The 9,732-nt window shown below is 43.0% G+C and overlaps 1 protein-coding gene across 1 annotated transcript in view; it reads right to left on the minus strand.

Moving 5' to 3' along the window:
* The window catches only part of LOC107109238 (cystathionine beta-synthase-like), a 66,812-nt gene extending 58,115 nt beyond the window's left edge, over nt 1-8,697 (minus strand). The window contains exon 1 of the mRNA XM_015409813.1: nt 8,580-8,697. The gene's annotated coding sequence lies outside the window, so the exon portion shown is untranslated. The remainder of the gene's footprint in view (nt 1-8,579) is intronic.
* Nucleotides 8,698-9,732: the final 1,035 nt, after the last annotated feature.

Genomic DNA, 9,732 nt, shown 5'->3' on the forward strand with positions numbered 1-9,732 from the left:
CCCCCCCCGAATTGATTCTGGTCCTTTTTTCCCAGAATTCTAAATTTTTTCAGGCATGTGATTCTGGACACTAGAATGGCAATCCATCAAGCAAATTACACCAAAATTGCCGGGGAACTTGCCCTGCCTGTGCATTATAGATCTCTCCCACCCCCCAGTTTCAAGCAAATCAAAGAGGCCCAGTTCTGCAGGCCCATGAACAAGCTGCCCCTAGCCATCCAACTTCTCGCTATTGTTTTCTATGTGGGAAAATAGTGCCATGCTTTCTCCAGGGTAAACAAGACAACAGCCAAATGTCCAGAAACCTCAAAATGCAAACAGAACCAACAAGACCAACACAACCAATGTCAAACCAGAGAATCCAACTACGACCATCTCCCTCTCCCCAGCACAAATCTTTCCAAAACGTTTTGGAAACAACAAAAAAATGCAAACCAGTTAAAAATTCAGAAATAAAACAGAAGAAGAGAACTCAACAGCACCAACCTTTTAAAACCCTTTGAAAACAGTGCAAAACCAAACCACTATTTTTAAAAGAACCAGAAAGAAAACAAAGATCCCCCCAATACAACCCCCCCCGACAAAAACACAGAAAAACCTGAAATAATATTTTAAAAACAAAAGGTTAACCAGTCTGAGCACAGAACGAGAAGAGGGTCTTGAAAGTCAGGCTGCAAAATTAATCCAAGACACAGACAGGTGAGAGCAGTAGCGGTACACTGGGGGTGGAAAATGCCATAAAGTTGCAGCTGATTTATGGCAACCCCATAGGGTCTTTAAGGTGAGAGACTTACAGAGGGACTTTGCCATTGCCTGCCTCTGGGTAACAAACCTGGACTTCAATATGTTGTCGAAGGCTTTCACGGCCAGAGTTCATTAGTTGCTGTAGATTTTCTGGGTTGTGTGGTTGTGGTCGTGGTCTTGGCACTGTAGAACCTGACGTTTCGCCAGTAGTCGTGACTGGCATCCTCAGAGGTATAACACAGAAAGATGGAGAACTCAGCCGTACCCCACCTTCTGGAGTAGATATAAATTGCCTGCCTACCATTTTCTTCTAACCTTGACACAGAGAGTACTCCATCTTTCTGTGTTATGCCTCTGAGGATGCCAGTCACAGCTACTGGTGAAATGTCAGGTTCTACAATGTCAAGACCATGGCCACACAACCCGGAAAATCTACAGCAACTCCGGACTTCCTTGGTAGTCTCTCATGCAAGTACTAACCAGGGCCAACCCTGCTTAGCTTCTAAATTCTGATGAAATCAGACTAGCCTGGACCATTCCAGTCAGGATAGCAGTTCACTACTAAAAAAAAAAAAATCTCACCCTGAAATGGAGTAAAGGTACAGCCTTTTTTATCTTGCTTGTCCATGCTCAGAGAACCATGAAAGAGTGGTTGTGATTGGGCAGACAGCTCTAGTTATTTACAACATTTATTAGCCTTTCTGTTTGTGGCATTCAAGGCAGCTTCCTATATAAATAAAACAACAGTTATAAAACACATAAAAGACAATAGTTTAAAAATCTCAAACATTAAGTTAGGCAAAAGCAGTCCTGAATAAAACTGTCTTCAGCTGCTTCCTGAAGACCGAAAGTAAGAGGGTCAGGTTATTTCATAATTGTGGGGCTGCCACTGAAAAGGCCCTCTCTTGTGTACCCACCAGATGAGCTTTTTTGATTGGCAGGACAGTCAGGAGGGCCTCTCCCGGTGATCTTAATTCCTGGTCAGGAACATATGGGAGAAGACCGTTTTTCGGATATCATATAAAGTCATGTAGGTCTTTAAAGGAACTTTAATCAGTCTCGGTAGCAGATCAGGGTTGCTGGTAGCTGCTGTAATCACTGTAGTTGTTTTTATGGCTTTTAAACTGTTTTATTCTTGGTTCAGTACACTGTATTTTGTAACCCACCCTGAGCCCACTTGTGGGGACGGTGGGATAAAAATCAAATAAATAAATAGTATGTGGGTAACATGCTCCCGATAGTTGGCCCTAGGCACAGCATTCTGCACTAGTTGCAACTTCTAAATACTCTCCAAGGGTAGCCCCAAGTAGTTGCAATAGTCCAGTCTAGATGTAACTAAGGCATGGATCACTGTGGCTAGATCTGATTGAACCAGAAACAAAATCAATTGATGTACCAGCCAAAGCTAGGTGAAAACACTCCAAATCACCACAGCCACCTGGTTTTCAAGGGAATTACAACCCCATCCAAGACAGGAGAGATCTCAAGTCATCCATCTGCTGTTCCGCTAATCCACAGAACCTCTGTCTTGTCAGAATTAAGTTTCGACTTGTTTACCCTCATCCAGCCCATTACTGACTCCAAGCACCAGTTCAGAACATCAACATCCTCCTCAGAATTAGGTGAAAAAGAAAGGCAGATCTGAGTATCGTCTGCATACTGATGACATCACAGCCCATACCTCCCAGTAGCTTTGTATAGATATTAAATCGCATTGGGGGGGATTTAAGATCGAACCCTGTGGAGCCTCACGGGCCAGTGGCCATGGGACAGAGCAGAAATCCCCCAACGCTACCTTTTGAGACCAACCCTTCAGATAGGATTCCGACCACCATAGCATGTTTCCCCTAAGTCCCAGCACTGAGAGGCAGCACAGTAGGATACTATGGCCGATAGTATAACATTTCCCCTGACTAGTTCTAGTGCTTTCTCTTAACATCTGCTCCCATTACCTGAGAGAGCAACCTCCCTCCTGTTGCCTGGGAAACATAGAACATGGAAGAAACACAGGCCTGGGAGTCTTAAAATGCCAGCCCCAGATATTCCTGAACATTTCCAAAAATATTCAGGACCCAGATACTGCTATTCTGAGAATCCTCCAGATACCCAAATATATATTAGCAGTGGAAACAGCTGAACACACATCCTTATGCACAGCTTTCTTCTCCATTGAAGTGAATGAGGCAGGCCACACAACCCTTTTGATATAGCTGTGGGTGGATAGGAAGTCCATAATTCGATAGTCTCCTTTGGAACAGTTGCTGAGCAGAAAGATCTGCACTGTGTGAAGCTGGAAAAACAGACAGAACTCCGATCTCTTGGCACAACAACACTTGTGCTTAAATAAAGAGACCAGAATTACAGGCAAACCAGTCCTAGTTAAAAGGGTTCTGCATAAAAATGACAAAAAATACCTTGCAAAACATGCATACCAATTAAACAGGTTTGCCATCCAATAGTGATTTAATAAACTGATAAATTGCTCAAAGTTGGAAGCTTAAGCAGAGGCAGCGATATAGTTCTGTTGTAGCCAAAATAACAAAGAGTGGTTCTTCAAAAGTTAAAAAAAAATATATTGTGGCTTCTGAAAAAGTGGGTCTGGGTTGTGAAAGCTTAAGCTGCAATTAATCCATCAGCCTTTAATGTGCCGCAACACTGTGACATTTAGGAAACTGATCTAGGGCAGCTGTCCTATTTCTACATGCATTCTATGGTCTGCAAATCATATTACTTTACACATTACTTCAGTTATCAAAATGAAAAAAATACTATGCAATACAGCTTTAAGAAATAATTATGCCCTTCTTACATTTAAGACTTTAAAAGCTGTGATTTTACTACCCTATACATATGAACCAATGACTACTGGTTTTGTTAACATCAATAACCTTTTCCTAAGACCCTACATCCCTTGGTAGGCATACATACACAAAAACACACCCACGCACCCAAAGAGTCTGCTGGAATCCACAAAACAGAATTTCCTAGCAGCTACAATAATCATACAAAACATGTTCCAGCAACCTCTGCAATTACTTCATTCAGTCCCAATTAGCTGTTCTATTCATGCTGGGATTTGCTTTTTGTTGTACAGGAATCAAAAGTTATGAGAAACTTTCACTTTATACTTGTTGGATATCATTGTAGTAGTAGTGGTAGAAGAAGAACTAGTAATAATAATAATATAATAATAAAATATAAAAGGCAGACTTATTTAAGATTACAGAAACCAAAGAAGATTACAAAAAAACCTGCAATCATAGAATCATGGAATGTTAGCGTTGGAAGGGACCTTGCAGGTCATCTAGTCCAACCCCCTGCACTCTGCAGGAGCATAGCTGAAAGATAGCTCTACAGCATACCCAAAAGATGGTCATCCAGCCTCCGCTTGAAAATGTCCAGCGAAGGAGCATCCACCACCTCCCGAGGCAGTCTGTTCCACTGCTCAACCACTCTTAAAGTTTTTCCTGATATTTAGCCGGTATCGACTCCCTTGTAAATTCCACCCATTAGATCTAGTCTTGCAATCTGGAGCAAGAGAGAATAGATCCGCTCCACCTTCTGCATGACAGCCCTTCATATAGTTGAAGACTGCAATCATGTCCAGTGTTCCCTCTAAGCTAAGTTAGTGTGAGCTAGCTCACAGGTTTTTAGCCTCCGGCTCACACATTTTTGTCTTCGCTCAGGAAAGATGGCTCCAGAGCAAACTAATTTATGCAGCAGCCAGATTGCTTGCTCATAACTTTAATGCCACTAGCTCACAAGTAGAATTGTTGCTCACAAGACTCCACAGCTTAGAGGGAACATTGATCATGTCCCCTCTAAGCCGTCTCTTTCCCAGGCTAAACATACCCAACTCTTTCAGCCTTTCCTCATAAGATTTGGATTCCAACCCTCTCACCATCCTGGTTGCCCTCTCCTGGACACGCTCGAGCTTGTCAACATCCTTCCTAAAATGTGGTGCCCAAAACTGGACACAGTACTCCAGGTGAGGCCTGACCATAGCAGAATACAGCGGAACTACCAACTCCCGTGATCTGGACACAACGCTTCTGTTAATGCATCCTAAGATTGCATTAGCTTTCTTTGCAGTCACATCACACCGCAGGCTCATGTTTAGCTTGTGATCAACCAGAACACCTAGATCCCTTTCACATGTGCTGTTGTCAAGCCAAGTTCCTCCCATTCTATATCTGTGCCTTTGATTTTTTGTACCTAAGTGTAGGACTTTGCACTTATCTCTATTGAAATTCATTTTATGTGCCTCAGCCCACTGTTCCAGCCTATCTAGATCATTTTGAATCCTGACTCTGTCTTCTTCAGAATTAGTAATCCCACCCAGCTTTGTGTCATCTGCAAATTTGATAAGCATTCCCTCCTCCAGGTCATTTATAAAAACTTTGAACAACACTGGGCCCAAGACTGAGCCCTGCAGCACTCCACTCGAGACTTCCCTCCACATAGACGCAGAGCCATTTACGAGCACTCGCTGGGTATGATTTTTCAACCAACAATGAATCCATCCAACGGTTGCACCATCCAGCCCACATTTAACCAGCTTATCCTCAAGGATATCATGAGAAACTTTGTCAAATGCTTTCCTGAAATCTAGATACACTATGTCCACAGCATTGCCAGAGTCAACCATTTTAGTAACTCTGTCAAAAAAGGAGATAAGGTTGTTCTGGCATGACTTATTCTTGATAAACCCATGCTGGCTACTACCAATTAACTCATTCCGTTCAAGGTGCTCACAGACAGAGCGTTTAATAATCTGCTCTAGAATTTTTCTAGGTATTGATGTCAAGCTGACAGGCCCGTAATTTCCTGGGTCCATCTTTTTTCCCTTCTTGAAGATAGGGACAACATTCATTCTTCCCCAGTCTTCCAGCACAACACCAGTACTCCAGGAAATCTCAAAGATTACAGTCAAACTCACTCTGACAACTGGAAACAAAAACACTTGCATGGACATTATTTGAAAGGTATAGAGAACAAAGTTGATAAGGAAAACAACACCTAGAAGTGGCTCCAAAATGGGCACTTGAAGAAAGAAATGGAAAGATTCATTCTAGTTGCACAAGAGCAGGCATTCAAAATGAACAGTATGAAAGCCAGGATTCAGAAGACCAGTGATGACAGCAAATGTGGACTTTGCAAGACAGAGGAAACAGTTGACCACATGGTCAGTGCTTGCAGTAAAATTGCTCAAACTGACTATAAAGAACATCACAATGGAGTTGCAGCTATGTGGCACTGGAATCTTTGCAAGAAGTATGGCTTACCATCAGCCAGAAATTCACGAGAGCAAGAAGCACCTGGACATTCTGGGCATGGAGCAAATAACAACAGCTCAGCTTCAGAAGAAAGTGTAGCTTGGAACAGCAAGAATCCTGCAAAGATACATCTGAAATTCCCAAGAGCTTGACTAGATCTTGAATAGCAGAACACCATCTACCAGTCAAATATCCATTTCCAACTGTGACAATTATTATTATTATTGATGATGATGATGTTCCTGTGTTATTTGAAAATTCAGACTGAGGATATAGGAAGGGGGTTTGATGGGGAAACCCCTTCCAGCACAATATTGTTGTAGTGATGAGGTATGAACACAGGCAGCCATTCCTGAATTCTCAGGTACAGTATGTGGGGGAAGGCACTTGACTCCAAAGCCAGAAGTAGCCCTGTTCACAAATTACAGTGAATGCACAGACAATCCATGTACATGATTCTTTCCCCCTTCATGTGTGCATTGAGTAATTCTCATATTACATTCAATGCATGCACATTTGAACATGCATCTAGAAGTCACCCCCTTCCCCCTAAGTAGTCTTGCATTTTACCAGCTGGCCTAAGGCTAACCAAGCTGGGGTCTAACAGATGGGCGGGGGAATCTGGGAAATTCTCCCCACTCTGTCTCTTGCAAGATTCTATAAACTCTCAGGGGCCTAAGCAAGCTACTCTCTCCCTCACCCCTTTAATATTCCTTGCTCCAGGAACTCTCATTTGGCCCTCTTCCCTGCCTTTGGCTAATTTACAAAGTCATGGCTTCTTCTGTATATCTGGGAATCTTCCAGGAAGGCAGACTCCCACCTTGTCTGAGGGTGAGTTTTGCTACATTCATGACTGGTCGGGGTGGGGAGAACTTACTATTAGACATAATAAAATTATAGCAGGGTTGCTGAATTAATGATTTCATCAGCCGCATCAAATTGGGATTAACCATGTTTGAAAAGTGATTCTCAGGGTAATTCACTGCTGGGGATCATTCCTTTTCTACTCCTTCCTAAGCATGCCTCTGCCCATTTACAAAATACATATGAAACACAAGGGATGGTGATCTGATTAGGAGGAATGCACACTAAATCGTTAATACCATTCCTTCACCAGCAATAACAATTGGTCCTGTTTGTACCACCTAAGAACATTATGTGCCAGTTATAATAGGGAAAGAATTCTGAACAGATCACTTTAAGAAAGAGGAACCAACAAGAATCTCTGGAATTTTGCCAGACTGGAACTGTATCCAGCACCTTTTGACCTCTGATCTGTACCCATTTGAAAAAGCTTTCCAACCACCCTATCTGCAAAAGCTATTTGTAACCTGAGTTTGCACAAGATACCCAAAGCGGATCCACTTTCTAATGCCCATGCATCAACTGGGAGTGTTTCAGCAAGACAGGGACTAAAATGACACCATTTTCACCCAGCTGTCATATGCATTAAGTAAAATTTAATTCATTTTTTTTAAGCATGTTGAATATTTGTACCTTGGATGCAAAAAACAACAAACAAAAACACCACAGTGGCCAAAAAATACCACACTTTGTGTTAGTAACATTTAAGAGATGCATCATAAGATAAGGGCATTTCCACAGTAATCGGTCTGTTACATGACTGTAAAACCTGCACTGTGAAAATCTGAATATGATTTGAAAATGGATCTCTTCCACTTTCTATCTAAAACATTTGTTTATCACATGAAAGTTATTATGAGGCTCAAGGACAGCCAAATCCTATACAACTGTACTCAGAAGAAGGTCCCGCTGTGTTCAGTAAGGCTGACTTGCAGGTAAAACTGTGCAGGGATGCAGCATTAAAGACCCCTTGTAGGCTGATTCAGTGTCCTACTAATTTCCGGATTGACTCAATTCTTATGCATACTTAGAAGTCAGCTACTATGAACAAAGTGAAGCTTCCTTATGAATAAATGCGCATAGGATTGCATCAGAAGCACCATTTATAAGCACATTGTTAATCTGTGGCCTGGATTCCTGGAAACAAGAGCTCAGAATAGCCCTTAGCAATCGGTAAACGCATCACCCAACCATAATTGGTTGGGAGAGCAAATCTTTTCTTCTACATTTTGGATGAGCGAGCGATTGCCTTTTTATTTTAAAAGGGATCTCACAGCAGCAAAACCGTGTGTTTCTTTTTGACTTCCATCACTTGACCGGGGGGGGGCGGGGAGGCAGCGACCGACCAGAGCAAGAGTGAAGGCAAAGACAAGTGTTTCCAGCATCACGCAGAGGCGTCCTTAACTCTAAAGCAAAAGGGAATACATTTCCATATACGTCGCTTATCACTCAACAAAGCTGCGCAAAATCTTGCCTCTCATTTACCTGCCGTATGATACAATCCGGAGATAGACGAGAAGGGACAGAGCCACGCCGCGCTTCCTGGGGAAATGCCTAACAAAGGAAAACCCTAATTTATTCGCTTGGTGGGAGTTTGCGGAGCCCTCCATCCTTCCCTACCTCTCTCCCCATCAGGTTAAAAACTGCCCCGTCGTGAGTTCTTTCTTTGTTTTTAATCTTTATGCTGCTACTTACTTGGAAAGGAAGGGAACAAACAGCAGCCTGAATGCGTGGGTAGAAAACGCCCCCTTCGACAAGAGCAACCGTGCCGGTAGCTGCCTTGGAAATATTCAGCCCGTGTGAATAGCCTTTCTCAGCCCACCGGAGCGTTTGGAAAGAAATCAGACGCTGATTGGCTGGGGCGGGGGCGTAGGGGGACACACCCCTCCAATGAAAAGGCGCCGTGTCCGTTCAGCAGCCTGTGCAAGTTGTTTCCTTATGGTGAACATAAGCAAGCGTGAGAGTGGTAGTTCTTTTCTCTGCAGACCGGATTTCCTGCAGACCGGATTTGCAACCTTGGCTGCCTCTGGTTTAGAGTGGTAGCCACTCCTAAAATACTTTCTTGCTGAAGTGGTTTAGACGTTGCCCACCTTTAAGAAAAAATTCAAATCTAAGTCTTCCTGTATAAACAAAACGTGAATCCTATCTTGCAGGGGGAAACATAGACATTGTGGGTATTTTAGAAACTCGGTGGGATGAGGAAAATCAGTGGGATAGGATGACTCCTGGTTAAAAATTATATAGGAAGGAGGGGGGGTAGCTTGTATGTCAGAGAGGGTATACGGTCCAGTAAGACTGAGAAGGTAAGACAACTGGATTCATTCCTGGAAATGTTATGTCAAAATAATGGGCCCAAAAGGAAGCTTAACACTGGGAGTTTATTGTCCAACAGATCAAAAGATAGAGGAGGATTATAAAATGATGAATGAATTAAAGATAGTGGCTAGATGAAATAACTGTGTCATAATAGGTGATTTCAACTACCCACAGGTTGATTGGGTCAATATGTGTTCAAATCGGGAAAAAGATTGAGTTTCCAGACACTCTCAATGACTGTGCTATGGAGCAGATGGTCACAGAACCTACCTGGGGAGAGGCGATCCTGGATTTGATCCTAAGTAACGCCCAAGACCTGGTGACAGATGTAAAAGTGATTGCACAGCTTGGGAACAGTGACTACAATGTTATTGAGTTCAACATTTGTATAAATAGGGAGTTGCCCAAAAAGACCGACACAACCACTAGGGCTGCCAAGTCCCCCCGGGGGACAGGTAACCCCCCGCTTTGGAGGCCCGATTTCCGCTGCCGAGGAATTGGGCCCCAGGGGCCACGTCAGCCGGGGGTGATG

Source organism: Gekko japonicus, unplaced genomic scaffold, assembly GCF_001447785.1.
Source record: "Gekko japonicus isolate JY-2015 unplaced genomic scaffold, Gekko_japonicus_V1.1 scaffold4, whole genome shotgun sequence".
Classification (NCBI taxonomy): Eukaryota; Metazoa; Chordata; class Lepidosauria; order Squamata; family Gekkonidae; genus Gekko; species Gekko japonicus.